This window comes from Dermacentor andersoni, chromosome 3 (assembly GCF_023375885.2).
Source record: "Dermacentor andersoni chromosome 3, qqDerAnde1_hic_scaffold, whole genome shotgun sequence".
In the NCBI taxonomy this organism is placed as follows: Eukaryota; Metazoa; Arthropoda; class Arachnida; order Ixodida; family Ixodidae; genus Dermacentor; species Dermacentor andersoni.
The window spans coordinates 58,352,425-58,367,766 of record NC_092816.1 but is presented as its reverse complement, the minus strand read 5'-3'; the positions used below and the strand labels follow the sequence as shown (position 1 = coordinate 58,367,766).

Genomic DNA, 15,342 nt, shown 5'->3' with positions numbered 1-15,342 from the left:
TCGGAAACCGAGCGTACCAATACTTTCTCACCGATCGGAAGTGCCGGATCAAAGTCGGCGAACATGAAACTGACATTATAGAGCTGGGGAGCCGAGGCACGCCGCAGGGATCAGTCATTTCCCCTTTTCTCTTTAACTCAGCGATGCACGGACTCCCAGACCTGTTGGGCTCTGTCCCCAGGCTTAACCACAGCCTCTACGCTGACGACGTGACGTTGTGGGCGGCGGCGAATGATCCACGAACTCTTCGAGATGTCATGCAATGGGACATCAACTTCGTACTAGCTTATGCGGAGTCAAGGAGCCTGACCTGCTCACCGGGGAAATCCGAATACCTTCTGATCAAGCCCAGCAGAAGGAGCTGTTCCGGAGGAATACCACGGGGGAGGCGCTTCCTTGACCTTAGGGTTGGAGGACTCTCCATCCCGGAGTGCCCCAGTATCAAGATACTGGGGCTAAACTTTCGGAACACGCCGCGCTGCGGGCTCATGTTACAGAAACTCCAAAGGGCTATCAACTACAGACTACACCTCATTTGCCAGGTGACTAATCGGCACCACGGCACGGGCGAGGGCGATCTGCTTCGACTTGTGCAGGCATACATAACCAACAGAACCATGTACTCGACACCATATGTTATCTTCCTAAGGGCGGGCAGCGCAACCCTTCTATGACGAACTCGCCCAGCTTGCCGTGTTAATTCAACCATATGTCAAACTCGCAGCCACACACATAGCTAAATTAAACACAATGATCAGAAGAGCCACAACGGCAGCCCTGGGCCTTCCGTGCCACGCGGCCACAACAAGGCTAGAGGCTCTAGGCATGCGCAACGCTACCGAGGAGCTCTTAGACGCTAACCACACAGCCCAAGTATGTCGTCTCTAGCTAATCCCTGCGGGCCGCACAGTCCTCCGGAAGCTCAATCTTGAGGCCATCCCCGAGGTTACAGAGCACGTTAGGATTCCACGAAGCGTCAGGGAGCATATTTACGCCCCGCCTCTATCCTGCAACATAGACCCCGAGTTCCATCAGGGCCGCCGGCAGGCCCGCAGTAAAGCCATTTGGAGGCTGGAGTGGCTGGAGTGTAAACCACTCGCTGGCTGGAACGGTTTACACGGACGCGGCGCGACACCCTCGCGGCGACCTCATGACCGCGGTGGTAGCGGATAAAAAAAAAACGGACGATTGATAGAAGACATATCACGGCTGGCCGAGTGGTGAAAGCGGACGAAACCGCGATTGCCATGGTCATGCATGCGGAAGCGACTACCTTCATCAGCGATAGCAAGCAAGCAGGCCATCGGCAATTTCGTCCGCGGTAGAATTTTCCAACATGCCTACCGTGTTCTGACGCGGCGCCCACTGAGCGGCTGGAAAACCCTCGTGTGGACTCCCGCTCAAGCAGATGTGCTCGGCAGCGCGTTGGCTCACAGTTTGGCTCGAGATCTCGAGCGCCGAACCTCGTCCGCAGATGCGGAAGGCACGAACGAGGAGGAGAGACGCGAGGTACCCTGCGAGACGCATCACGAAATAGCCCGTAGACATCGCTTGAGGCGTCGCACTCTCCCACCACCGGCCAAGCAACTCGATAAAACGCAAGCGGTCGCGTTTTGGCGACTTCAAACAAACACATACCCACATCCAAAGTACATTAACAAAATCACCGAGGGCAAGGAAAGCGACCTGTGTAGGCTCTGTTCACAAACAGAGACACTCACACACATATGTGGGAATGCACCTTGCTCCCGTTTTCTCATCCCCTGGTCAGCAGTGAGGCTGACTGGGCCGCCTGGCTCAGTGTCGGGAGCGTCGACCGACAGCTTGTACTGGTGGACTGGGCGGAGAAGGCAAGCAGTCCCAGGGCCTTACTTGAGCCCGATCCCTCAGCCACCTCCTCCTTCCCCCTCCCCCTTTAAATAAAGTTTATCACTGCCACCACCATCAAGCGAAGCTTGTAGACGCTAGCCTGCGCCGGTGATGTAACGCTAAAAAAACAGCTGCTATCAGAGCTGCGCACATGCACAGATTGCAATAAAAAAAAAGCAATAGACCCGTTGCCGTACCTGCACAAGACTTCACACAGTCTCAAGAAGGTAGCCAACAGGCATGGGGTGTCCGTTGTTTTTTCGGCACCCAACAAGCTGGCACAGTTATGCCCACGCATCTGCAACTCGAAGAAAAGAGGTTGTCAGCTAAAACATGAGAAGCCATTCATCAAGTGTTCCACAGGAGTGGTATACGCCATTCCCTTGAAGTGTGGAAAGGCTTATGTCGGCCAAACCGGCCGCTGCATAAATGAACGCTTGGGGGAACATGCCCGAAATTTAAGTAACTTAAAGGACAAGTACGCACATTTGGTTGCGCACGTAATTGCATGCACAAGTTGCGAGGCTCGATTGGGAGAGACGAAGATTCTCGGTAAGAGTGCAGACGCGACGGCGCGGGTCAGTTTGGAAGCGTTTCACATACAGAAATATGGCAGCAAGTGCGTAAGCACCCCCTCTGTGTCGCTTTTTGCTGCAGAGCTTCAGTTTTTGGAAGCGACCGCTTACTGATTTGTTTCTTTGTTAGTATCCATCGCCTTTCTTGCTACTTTTTACTTTTTTCTAGTTTAGTTTTCTTGTTTTCCTGCGCCTGGTTCCGTTGTCTGCCGGCACGTTCGTTCATCGATGCGCATTGTCATTTTCCCCTATTGTATCCCTCCCCCCCCCCCCCCCTTCACTTCTGCCTTTCCCCTTATATAAGGTATCCGTATTCCGTCAATAAAGTTTAGTTGACAGTCAGCGCTTGTGTCTCGTCTTTGCTACTTTGTGGTTGCATGTGTTTGCGCTGTTACAATTTTTATGTCAAGACCCATTGAACGGAGAATGCTGCTGTGCCGCCGCGCTGTGCCGCCGCGCCACTGACGTCATTCTCTCGGCCAATAGGGGTCGTGTGTCTAGGTAACATGAAAGGAACGAGTGTTTCTCACGTTAGAATGCTATCGGGGCGGTGATGGGTCGGCCGCGCGTCCTGCGTTCGGCCGATGAACAGGCGGCGTTTGATGAACGCCACCTGATGTTCTCAGAGCTGCACACATGCACGGATTGCTACAAAAAAAAAAACAAGCAATACTGCCGCGCTACTGTCCTCATTCTCTCTGCCAGTAGGAGTCGTATGTCTAGGTAACGTTGGAGGAACGAGTGTTTCTCGCGTTAGAACGCTATCGGAGCGGTGATGGGTCGGCGCTTGATGAACGCCGCCAGGAAATCGCTTGATAAAGGGCCCGTCGCCGACCTCGCCATGAGGGAGTGCGAAGCCGAGGCGTTACGACAACAAAAAGCCGCGAATCCCGACCTTCGCTTTCACCCCTCTTTACAGTAGTGGAAGGGCGGTGAATATTTTAATGCGTAAGCATCCTTTGGCGAGTAGCCTAGCTCCGTCATGCAAAAAGTGTAATGCCTTGTAGCTGCACAAAAATGCGTAATTTGCAAAGTTAAGGCATTTAATTATTCTGATAGTGTAAATATAGATAGATTGCTTTATAAGCAGATAAGGAAAAAAATTAAGCAAAAGAAAGAAATCGAATACCCATAGGGATACATAGGGCTCCATAGAACACACGTGGGGAAGCTTATACTAGGGGTGGTTCAACTTGAAATTTGGGGTTGGGCCAACTTAAATGGATAGATGAGTGACTTGAAATTCGGGAGTGGGGCGACTTAAAGTTAGGGTTGGGTCAAATGAAATTTGGGGTTCGGCCAACTGAAATTTGGAGATTGGCTAACTTGAAATTTGTAGTTGTCCCAACGTAAGTTTACGAGTAGGTTAACTCAAATTCGCCGGTGGGCCAACTTCAATTTGCGGGTGGGCCAACTTGAAATATGGAGGTGGGCCAACTTAAGTATTGTGGTGGGCCAAGTTGAAATTTAGAGGTGGACCAACTCGAAGGGGCCCTGAACCACTTTTTACCGAAATGGAAAAAGTCACCCGAAGTGAAAATAGGCTATTTCAGAAATATTTCGCCGCAAAAAGTAGTTCAATGCATTCAGAAGAAGCGGAGTTATTGGAAATCAAACAACGACCTCCGCGGTGCTTCCACTCCAATGCCTGGCACTGCAAACGCAACGGTGGAGAGGTGAGCGCCTACAACGCTCCGTCTTCTAAGTGTCACTGCAGCACGCAGTTCAAATTTGGTTTTGGACCTTAACGACTACGCCGCTTCCGATTTTGGCGTCTACGATACGTCAGACGTAACCCAAACGCGGTTGTCCTCGGCGAGCTGGAATGAGCTTGGCCAGTGGACTCGCCGCGGCGCCCCGCGGCGGCCGCGGTATCTACGCTACGTGGCAGACTGCAGCCACACGCAACGGTAGTGCGTATTCGCAGCGTGTGCTTTGTGCACGACAAGGCTTGAGTGCGTGCTCGCCCTCACATGAAGCAGCTTGACCACGCTACGCGGTGCGGACCGGCTGTGTGCTTCGCCAGCTTGAACGACAGATAGCAGCCACATCCAACTTGCGCGTTTTACAGCGAAGCTGTTTATGACTAGGGTTCCGTGCATTTCTGTTCTTCGCGTGCGAAAACCGTGGGCCGATCCCGGAGTCGGTGCAATACCGGGCCAACCCGCGGCGGAGGTGAAGCAGGCTTCAAGCACTCCGCCAACTTGCAAAAATAAGTTGGATGTATCTTGGATCCAAATAGAACCCGTATTAGATATTTATATCATAAAAACAGGTACTACACTTTGACCCGCGTCGGAGTTATCTACGTTCGCACCGCCCTCGCTTTGTCGGCGTTCCAAGCGCTTGCGTACTACCTACTTTTCCCTCCGCTCTCCCGTGGTGGCGCTGCCGTCGAAACGTCACGCGTGTCTAGTTTCATCCGGCTCCTCGGGGCGGCAGTCTCGTCGTCCACGCGAATGTATATAAATATCTCGGCAAGTCGTACATTTGTTCAAAATTCTGTGTCACCTCTGTGTCGTTTGCTAAACACTGGTCATCCACCTTCACGCTAAACACGCTGGTCATCCATTTTCACAGAGTGGAATGACGCATGATTTTTTGAAACGCCACCAATTAGTCGGCCAAGGCGCCTAGTCTACCCGGAGCGGCCAGGAGTGAGCGCGCGCTGGCAAGCGTAAGTATGGTCTGACCCTAAGTTTGGCGTGGATAGAGGTTGGTTGACCGTTCAACAGTTGTCGATGTTGGCGAGACCTGACGGCTACGACAGCGATAAGCAGCAAAACAATAAGCGATGCAAAACTCTGCTGAGATATTCACAGCAGCATGCCATCCGCGGACTATGCTTGTTCACCAAGCCCGGGGGGGGGGGGGGGGTTTCAAGGCTCCTTTAAATTTGAGGACAGGTCAACTGAAATTTGTTGGTATGTTTATAGCCATACTTGGACAACTCCACTAGAGTTCTAGAGTTTCTGCATTCTTTTTCACATTAAGTACCCGAAGGCATCACATAAAGGGTGGCTAGTTCAGGGGTTAAAATCAACTGTTTCAACAACAAGAAAAGAAAAAAAATCGCAGTTTCTTTCCAAAGGTAAAGCATCGATTGCAATAGTAAATTAGTAGGCAGCCATAATAAGTAAGGATAGTAGTTTTATAGGCCATATAAACTTGTAAACACTCTCTTACTAACTAAATTAACAAGCATGGTGTCAACGCGCACAGGCAGTCATGCACACATCACACTCGATGGCCGCGGACGCTCGCTGTCAAAACGCTGGCGTAAGGAAGAGCGGCAGCAGCAGCGAGCGAAGTGACCTTCGGGCTGTCTATCTTGCTTCAACGCAAACTGAGCGGCGAGGACACAGCAGACGAAAAGCTACGAGCCGTCGGCCCACCTAGACTCTCACCAAAAAGCAGATCACTTTCAAGATAAAGTTCGCTCGACCTTGCGCGGCCCCGCCATAAGCACTTGCTGCCCGAAGCCACAACGCCCCCCCCCCCCCCCCCACTACCTTCCATGCCCCCGGTTCCCTGCGCGTGAAGGAGGAGAGCGCGCTTCCTCCCCGCTTTCCTCCCTTGTGCGCGCGATATTGAGCCGCGATCGTCTGCTCACCCTCGCACTCTTTGACTCGCACATACAGCATACGGCGCGCGGCGACGGTGTTACCGCCCTTGGACTTTATATGGAACATCACGGCGACGGCAAAAATGCGCCTGGAGTGTTCTTATAATTGCTATCGGAATAAAAACGAACATAATTATTTTTTGTTTTTATGACCGACGTTATCATACTTAGCTTTACTGCTACACGACATCAACAAACTTGATCTGCGTCATGACGTCAGCTAACGTCGGTGACGCCAAACAAGGCCTCTCGAGACCAACTTTAGTATTGAACAAATTAAAATATCCTATCAGTTTTCGCAACCATCGCACACTTGTTAGGTGTCACGTTACTGCCTGTGAAGAGCACGTGGCAGAGTTGCTACATCTATCTATCTATCTATCTATCTATCTATCTATCTATCTATCTATCTATCTATCTATCTATCTATCTATCTATCTATCTATCTATCTATCTATCTATCTATCTATCTATCTATCTATCTATCTATCTATCTATCTATCTATCTATCTATCTATCTATCTATCTAGCAGTTTAGCAGCACGAATGTTTCAAACTACGAAGAATTATACGTGATTGTAAAAAAGGTGGAGTCAGAACCAACAGCAAAAGTTGCACGGTACGTGCAGACCTTTGTCTACTGCATGAGGCAGCAGAGGCCAACTAACATTAGCGTCTACAGAGAGAGGGAGGGAGAGAGAGAGAGAGGGACGGTGAGTAAAGGACAACACGCCACATTTTCTTTTCTTTTTCTTGTCTTAAATCGCTGGTTATTAAGGGACAGAGTAAGCCAGGCACGTGTGTCAACAATCAAAACTTAAAATGTCTTTGAACGATACACAGAAATTTTAAAAAAGAACGACAATAATAAGAGAAGAAAAAAATAGAATACAGCAGAGTGGCCGAGTTGGGGGCTGAAGCGTACACAATAAACGGATCGAGGATTCGCGTGGTCACGCGAGAACTCGCGAAATAGTCTTTCGTCCTATAATCGGGGTCAGCTGAGGCCGCCACCTCGAATTACAAGAAAGAAAAGAAAGGAAAGAAAGAAATAAAGAAAGGAAAGAGAAGAAAAGGGCAACGATTTCAAATCGACCAAGAAGCGCGCTGAGTGCTTATCTTGGAGTGAATCGATGGGCCTTCCGCTTCTCTTCTGCCCTCCGACGCTCGAAACTAAATCATCGCCGTCGTTTTAAAAGTGGGCTCCTTTCGTTACTTTTAAATTTTCGTCACACCTTCGTTCTTTATTTTCTGAGGTTACATTTATTTATTTATTTTTCAGCTTGCGCCTTTCAACGTCGCGTCTTCCATCCTTGACAAACAGGGGGTGCCTGTTTCGATCTGGCACCCGGCGGGGCCCCGATATTCACCTCAGATGCTCGAATAATTGCCCCCAAGGGGACACCACGCCGCCATATGGACGTAAACACGACAGAAAGAAAAAAAAGAAACAGATCTAGCTATCTATTCTTATATCGTCCGAACTCACGAACGCTTCTAGAAAAAGAGAGCGAGATACGTGGAGCTATTTTATGAATCCACCTAGAGTTTAGCCAGGCGCTGTCAATCCTTCCACGAAACTCTATATGGGAAGGGCGAGAAATGGAAACGCAAGTACAGTGCACGTCACAGACGCGCAAGATGCACCAGACACAACGCAACGCGCAACATGCGTGTATAAATAAATCGAGGTATCTCATCAAGACGCGGTTTCCCGGGATGGATGCATGGATGGATGCAACTTTATTGTAAGTCTTTTAGAAATGCTTTTAGAAACGACGCACACGCTGGTGGAAAGCGCGCAATTATATATATATAAAAAAAAACCGTAGTTGCAGCAATTGCCGGTTCAGGCCGCTGAAACAGCTGCGGCTTCTAGTGTAATAACATCGCTCGAAGCGACACACCGTGTATATAACCTTCGGGGAAAACGGCCGCAAGTCGAGAGAGAGAGATCGTTTATTCATTTTAGCAACATGGCCGCGCGGGCGCAGCCCTGTATTATGCGTACGCAAATATAAACGACGCAGTGGCCCCGCCTGTTTGCCGTTTAAAGTTTTGTTGTTGTTGTTTTTTCGCCCCGCAATTCATCACTGCCTCGTGGAATTGCGTAATCCGCGTTTCGGTTCGGTTTGTTGTTTCTGCCGGCCCCTTCATCCGTCTCTCTCCGCGGTTCAACGCCAACCGGGCGCGACAGTGTAAACAGTGTACGCGGGGAAACCGCCGCTATACACTTTAGCTTCGCGAAGATGGGCCGAACTCACTCCCTCCCCCCCCCCCTCCTCCCCCCAACCGGCTAAGGTTGACCCGGTGCGCTCGGTAAGCGTCATTTCCGGATTGGCAAAAAAACACACACCGTGTCGGTGGCGCCAGTCGAGCTTATTATAGATTCCTTGCTTTTCGCCGGATACTTTTTCAACGCACGTATAGGTTTGTTCATATTTCGGCGCGCACCTTACGACGCCGTGACGTGTGCTCAGTTTTCTCGATTCGCAATTTCTCGTTTCGTTGCTGGATTGTTGAAAGCAGTCGCTGTAGGCATCGCCATGCTCAGTTCTCGACCTTACAGACATACAGCACGCGCAGTGAATCGCTCACTCGCTTGAGTATGAGCTAGAATAATAAAGGAGTTACGAGGGGCTCATTCGATCGATCGATCGATTGATTGATTGATTGATTGATTGATTGATTGATTGATTGATTGATTGATTGATTGATCTTAATGTTCCCAAGCCAGGCACGTACCTAGGATATTTTTTTTTTTCGAAGAGGCCCAACCCCAGGGTACCTTTTCTATGCAAATGAGACGAGGGGGGGGCTACCTTTACTAGTACAAATGTGAATGATGCCCACCATTTGCCATAAGGACGCGTAAACCCGCAAAAGAGAAATGAAATAAGCTGTATCTCACAGGTACGCCTGTGAGGTACACCTCTCCTTCACTTGGCAAACAAGAATACCGCCAAGAACAAGTAAACAAGCGAAAGTGTAAAATAAAGATTTCTATAGTAGAACACTTAAACAAAACACTTTTTAAAAAGTTGGCAACCAAGGCACACGGACCGCGCGGGGTTGTGTTACTCCGCCATCCAATCACAGCAGCAAACGAAATCGTCGTCACGCGGCCTTTTCAAAATGGCGTCGTACTTGATACCTCCGGAGCGTCTGCTGTTGTTAAAGAGTCTTTTCATCGACGGAAGCAATGAGGTGTGCAACAGACAGGGACAAAGTGTATGGAGTCTGATCATTTCAGTCTTGAAGAAAAGTCTGCGGTGCAGTTCATTTCACTGCTGAGCCCGTTTTACTCATGAAACTTCACTGCCAACTGGTGAAACTTGACGATAGTTGCCGCGAAGCAAGCATTTTATTTCAGTTCAATAAATAATTGGGCTTTCGCCATTCCACTATAATAGGCGAGGGAAAACGTGTAAGTTTATCCGCTAACAATTTTATTTTTGTGGCTACCGCCTTATTTGGGTAACAGAAAAAGTTTGAAGCAGGAATTATTTGCAGCCTCGCCGAGGCACAGTGGCTGGCGGTTATGGGGGCGTGGGCGGGGCTTCCCTGCAGACTTCAGTTGTATCCGACTACAGTAGCGTTTCTTTTAATTAGCTCTGGAAGAATTATAGAGAAATGTATATTTGCGGAACAATCAGTTCTTTTGGATCACTCGTTTACTGCTCTACCAAGTTAAGCGCCAGAAACGACCCGTATTGTTATCTGTGAAGTTGCGTAACGACGCGTGGCCGCCGGTCCAGTAGAACCGCGTAGAGCGCAGGACGCTGCGGTTCTTACGGCGCCCACCTGCGGAAGGCTAGAAAAACACCCTCATAAGCACAGCAAAGAAGTGGCTACGTCAGGCGGCTCTACTGATAACTGTAGAAATGTCATTCAAAACACGTGGAATTATGGTGTACTTCCGGCGGCGTTTTCTCTGCTTCCTTTTTAAATAAATATATGTTGATGCATAAATATTTTTAAAAACAACGGATCAATTTCTTAATTTTTGCTTTTCCTTCCTGTTTGGCTGTTGCTTGGGCTCTCTCCCTTAGTAGATCGCTTAATTTCTCAACTTATTGCGACTCTTGTTTCCAGTTGCCAGTTTTGCATAAAAAGGTCTGTACAATCGGGGGAGAACCAGACGAGGTAACGGGTGACAGTCATATTGCTTATGGGCTTAAAGGTTATTGCAGGGTTTGATGATGGACGCTGTTTCGCAATATTTTATTTTCCACCTTATCTAACCATATCGCGGGTATATGGTTCCGAGGATCAGCCAGCATCGCTGCGAGCCGTCACTCGAGGAAATAATGAAGCAAAAATAAAAGTTAAACGCAACTGGCATTTTCTCCGGTCGCAACTCGTTCCATGAGCATACAGATCAGCTGACTAAGAACCGAATCCCTTTCATGGTCCCTGGATCCGTCTGAACAAAGAAGGTTGAACTAACGAAGAAACAGCGATGCGCGTTACTGTTGAATAGACGGTGACAACTGAATGCATATCGAGCTAATCGCGCAGGCACCGAAGCTATGAGAAAACTGGTCTTCACACCCCAGGAGACGCCGATAACTACCCCCATCCAAAAGGAGTGAAAATGGCTGCAAAATGTTGACCAACGCATAGCTGTCGAGACTCAACATTGATTTGGCGGCGCTTTAGGAATGTGTGTGAGGAGTGGTGGCGTGGATGGGGGTGAGGGGGGGGGGGATGGAGCGTATGCCGCTTAATTTCGGTGCCCCCCCCCCCCCCTCTTGGGTACGTGCCTGTCCCAAGCAGCACTGCATCTATGAGACAGGCCGTAGTGAAGGAATTTGGATTAATTTTGAACACCTGAGTTTTGTTGGAATTATACAGTATACGTTTACTCTTTTTACAGCGATATCTGCTATGCTCACATTCCGTTAGTCATTTGGATGCCAGCCGGCTGGGCCGGTGTCCACGGAAGGAATCCGGAAGTAATTTAAGAGACATCTATTTAGGAAAACATGAAGAAAGAAGTAAAAGCTGCGCAGTGTCCCACCTGGATTCGGTGAGCATTGGCAGTCAGAACGTTAACTGCATGATACAGTGCAAGATTCATTGCGCATAATATTGCGCTGAATCGAACCCGCCAACTCGCACTCGGCGGCAGAATGCCATAGCCAGTGCGCCACAACGGCGGGTACAATTATATGAAAAGAAAAAAAAAAACACTGCCCAAGCACTCCGTACAGATGGTTAACCAGGGAACCTGCAACGTGCGGTCCCGGTGTTTATCACTGGATTAATCCCGATGTTTCAATAGGCGACGGCTTGGTATAGGCTGCCGGATACTCGGTACGCAGTTGCCACTTGCGCTCGGCTGTAGGAGCCTGTATCTTGTGGCCGGGCTGCAGCAACGGCACGGCGTAGACGAGCTCATTCCTGGTTCTGCTCGCGACGTTGCTGATCGAAATCTGCCTGCTCCTCAGGAATACGCATCGTATGACGTGTGGCCTGCGCATTTCGGAGCCGGGGAGGAAGTGCTGCGCGCGCACTCGACTGCGACGGAGAGCAACGACGTCACTACTGGCGCAGCCTATCGCGTGCCTCTCTTTCTGTCCTTTCTTTTTCTCGCGCATGCGCATGGGGTTGCGCCGGAGAAGTTTTCGGCACACAGGCGACAGACGGATGAATCGGCTAGCCATATACGTCTTCGCTGTAAAATAGACACGTGCTTCATTGTCTGTTCTCTTCATATGGCGTGTCGCTCCACCGAGCATGGTCTCCTACTCACTGAAAGTCGTCGGCTCTCGACAAATTCCAGGGCTTTTTGTTGTATTCTGCTCCCCGTTTCCCGTTGATAATCATAGCTTCTGTTCTGTTACTATTTACCCATTCATGAAGCCATCTCAAGCTGAAGCTTTGCAGGAATAACCGAGCAGACCTTGCATTCCAGTGAGCGGGGCGAAATGTGTCTTGTAAAATTCTCAGACAAGTAAATTAATATCATTGTTACAACAAACATTCGTAGTGCGAAGAATCTAAATTCGGGCTAATATTGGTACAGATTCCCCCCAGCTGGCGCACGTATATAATGGGCGCCAAACAGAGAGAACACGAGAAAAGGCGTTGTGGGGTGCGCGCGATGCGACTGTCGCGGGGGTAGGGATCGAGCCCGTGACCTCACGTCCAACCACAGAATGCCGTATCCACTGAGTTACTGCCACGGCGCATGATGTATGGTTAAGCAAGAGTTCGAATAGGAATCGTAAGGGTCTTTCTTTCCTTCCTTCTTTCTTTCTTTCTTTCTTTCTTTCTTTCTTTCTTTCTTTCTTTGCATCTTCACGTGGATAACCGTTCCTTTCTCGGTTGCAGTAAGCGCGAGAGGAGGCCCGGCCTGCTCGTGCACCCCTTGCACCCAACTCTGCGCACCGACTTTCCAATCCATTCCGCAGACCGTGAGAGACCGCGCATGGCGCGTCATAAACGACGCCATCCCGCGCGCCGGGCCGACGCGCGCGCTCTTGGCACCGGCTCAAGAGGGGACGCCGACGCGCTCCCCGCAGCCCGCGCAACGCGGCGCATAATCCAGCGAGGAAGACGGCACGGCCGGCAAGGGTCCGCGCACCCCACCCCGCCGTGCATCCCAGCCGGTGTCGGCGTGGCCAACGCGCGTACGTGCCAGCACCGCCAGCTGCAGCAGCAGTGCGTTGATGGCTCCAGGGTGCGACGCCGACGCGCGAGAATCGACGTTGGTCAGACATTGCGGAGGCGTTGAAAAAGAAAGAAAGGAAGGAAATGCGGCCAATTAGCGACGTCGCGCGAATCCTCCCGGCGAACCTTCGCGCCGTATGGCGCAATCGAAGAAAGGCGACTTTCAGTTGTTTCTCTGTTCGCTGTCGAGCATTGGCCGTGACATTTCGGTTCGGTAATGTCATCGCGAGGACGAATTCTTCCCACTCTGTTTTCTCTCTCTCTTGTTCTTCTTTCGGGGTTCGGTTGTGTTCCATATTTACCACGGTGTCACCCTGGTCGCAAACTGCACTCCTTTCACCCCTCCCCCCCCCCTCCACCGGGCTATCGTTTTATTCGTTTTAGCCTCGAGGGCAATCTCCGCAATTAATTTTGCCATATCCGCCGTGTCCCCTATGTGTAATATATATATATATATATATATATATATATATATATATATACCTAAGATCACGTGTTACGTGACGCCATCGAACAAAAAATGGTTCTTCCATATCCGCCCACCATAGCTCTGAATGGCGCGGCCGGCCGGTATCTCTGTGATAACGCAGGCCTGGAGGTCCGCTCGTACCATTGAGAAAGCGTGAAAATGAATAGCATGGGAATATAGAATCGTTGCGTTATCCCCGTCTTGGTTTCGTCGGGGCTCCGAATGTATAAGGCAAGTCGCCTTGTCGAAGCTTTTCCTTCACTCGGAGACACATCCTTCGTTCGAGAACCGCTGATCACGTAAGAAATTCGTGGAACGGGGAAGTATGTCTCCTGGGCAAATGTTGAGCATTGATTATGGTCATGCATATGCCACCTTCGTCTGAATGCTCACCGAACCGTGCTATTCAGTGACGCTTATATACTTCCACTCTTAGACTTGACAGCCTCATACACCGTGATGTGCGCAGACGCAAGGATTCCGGAAGTGCGCTCCTTCTGGGGGTTGTAAGACTTCAACGGGTGCAACAGTTCTTGCACTACATCTGCTGCAATGTGAAGTAGCTTGACGAGATATAGTACATTTGTTGCTTTACCGTCGTTCGTCGTATCTTTATACGCTGCATTAAATTCTGGCAATGGTCGGTCGAAATCTCAGCAGTCATGGAGGCATTGCGGAATCAGGTTGTAGACGAGCCGTATGTAAAAATACTGAAAGATATCTATAGCGGCTCCACAGCCACCGTAGTCCTCCATAAAGAAAGCAACAAAATCCCAATAAAGAAAGGCGTCAGGCAGGGAGATACGATCTCTCCGATGCTATTCACAGCGTGTTTACAGGAGGTATTCAGAGACCTGGATTGGGAAGAATTGGGGATAAGAGTCCGCGCACGCCTTAGTAACTTGCGATTCGCTGATGATATTGCCTTGTTTAGTAACTCAGGGGACCAACTGCAATGCATGCTCACTGACCTGGACTGACTGCGGATCCGGATCATGAGACTGAAATAATCAGAAGAATAAGAATGGGCTGGGGTGCGTTTGGCAGGCATTCTCAGATCATGAACAGCAGGTTGCCATTATCCCTCTAGAGAAAAGTTTATAACAGCTGTGTCTTACCAGTACTCACGTACGGGGCAGAAACCTGGAGGATTACGAAAGGTCCTACTTAAATTGAGGACGACGCAACGAGCTATGGAAAGAAGAATGATAGGTGTAACGTTAAGGGATAAGAAAAGAGCAGATTGGGTGAGGGAACAAACGCGAGTTAATGATATCTTAGTTGAAATCAAGAAAAAGAAATGGGCATGGGCAGGAGACGTAGTGAGGAGGGAAGATAACCGATGGTCATTAAGAGTTACGGAATGGATTCCAAGGGAAGGAAAGCGTAGCAGAGGGTGGCAGAAAGTTAGGTGGGCGGATGACAGTAAGAAGTTTGCAGGGACAACATGGCCACAATTAGTACATGACCGGGGTAGTTGGAGAAGTATGGGAGAGGCCTTTGCCCTGCAGTGGGCATAACCAGGCTGATGATGATGATGATGACGATGATGATGATGATATTTTGTGGACACGTTTAGACTGCGTGCCTGTCACCGTTGGCTTCCGCAAAACCCGATGACTTGCATGGTCTCTGCATGACACTATGATTGGTGTGACAGAGTATAGAGAACTGATGGCCCGAAAAAAGAAAAGAAAAAACGAGAAAAACGTAATCAGACTGAACATAATCACATTTCACTTCCATATAACTCAGTGTTATTATCACTTACGCCGTTAGAAACACACTCGCGCGATAGAAACAAATTCAGTTAGGAGTTCACGACTGCTTCTCATTTCTCTCGGTTTACAGAATGCAAAACTCTCCCCTAATCAAGTCTTTCTGCAACGTCGGTACCGACGGCTATGTGTTTCATTAAGTGACCCGCTTGTAGTAGCATTCTAGGCTAACCGCCGGGTTAACCTCTCCAGGTTTTACAAAGAAGTCCGTCCGTCCGTCCGTCCGTCCGTCCGTCCGTCCGTCCGTCCGTCCGTCCGTCCGTCCGTCCGTCCGTCTGTCTGTCTGTCTGTCTGTCTGTCTGTCTGTCTGTCTGTCTGTCTGTCCGTCTGTCCGTCTGTCCGTCTGTC

The 15,342-nt window shown here is 49.7% G+C and overlaps 1 protein-coding gene and 1 non-coding gene across 3 annotated transcripts in view; one reads left to right on the top strand and one right to left on the bottom strand.

Moving 5' to 3' along the window:
- LOC126547409 (calmodulin-B-like) overlaps positions 1–15,342 on the top strand; it is a 167,434-nt gene that overhangs the window by 105,922 nt on the left and 46,170 nt on the right. The gene's annotated exons all lie outside the window — the stretch shown is intronic.
- LOC126520979 (U2 spliceosomal RNA) lies at positions 4,566–4,749 on the bottom strand. Its single transcript, XR_007597168.1, has one exon. It is a non-coding gene; the product is annotated as a U2 spliceosomal RNA (small nuclear RNA).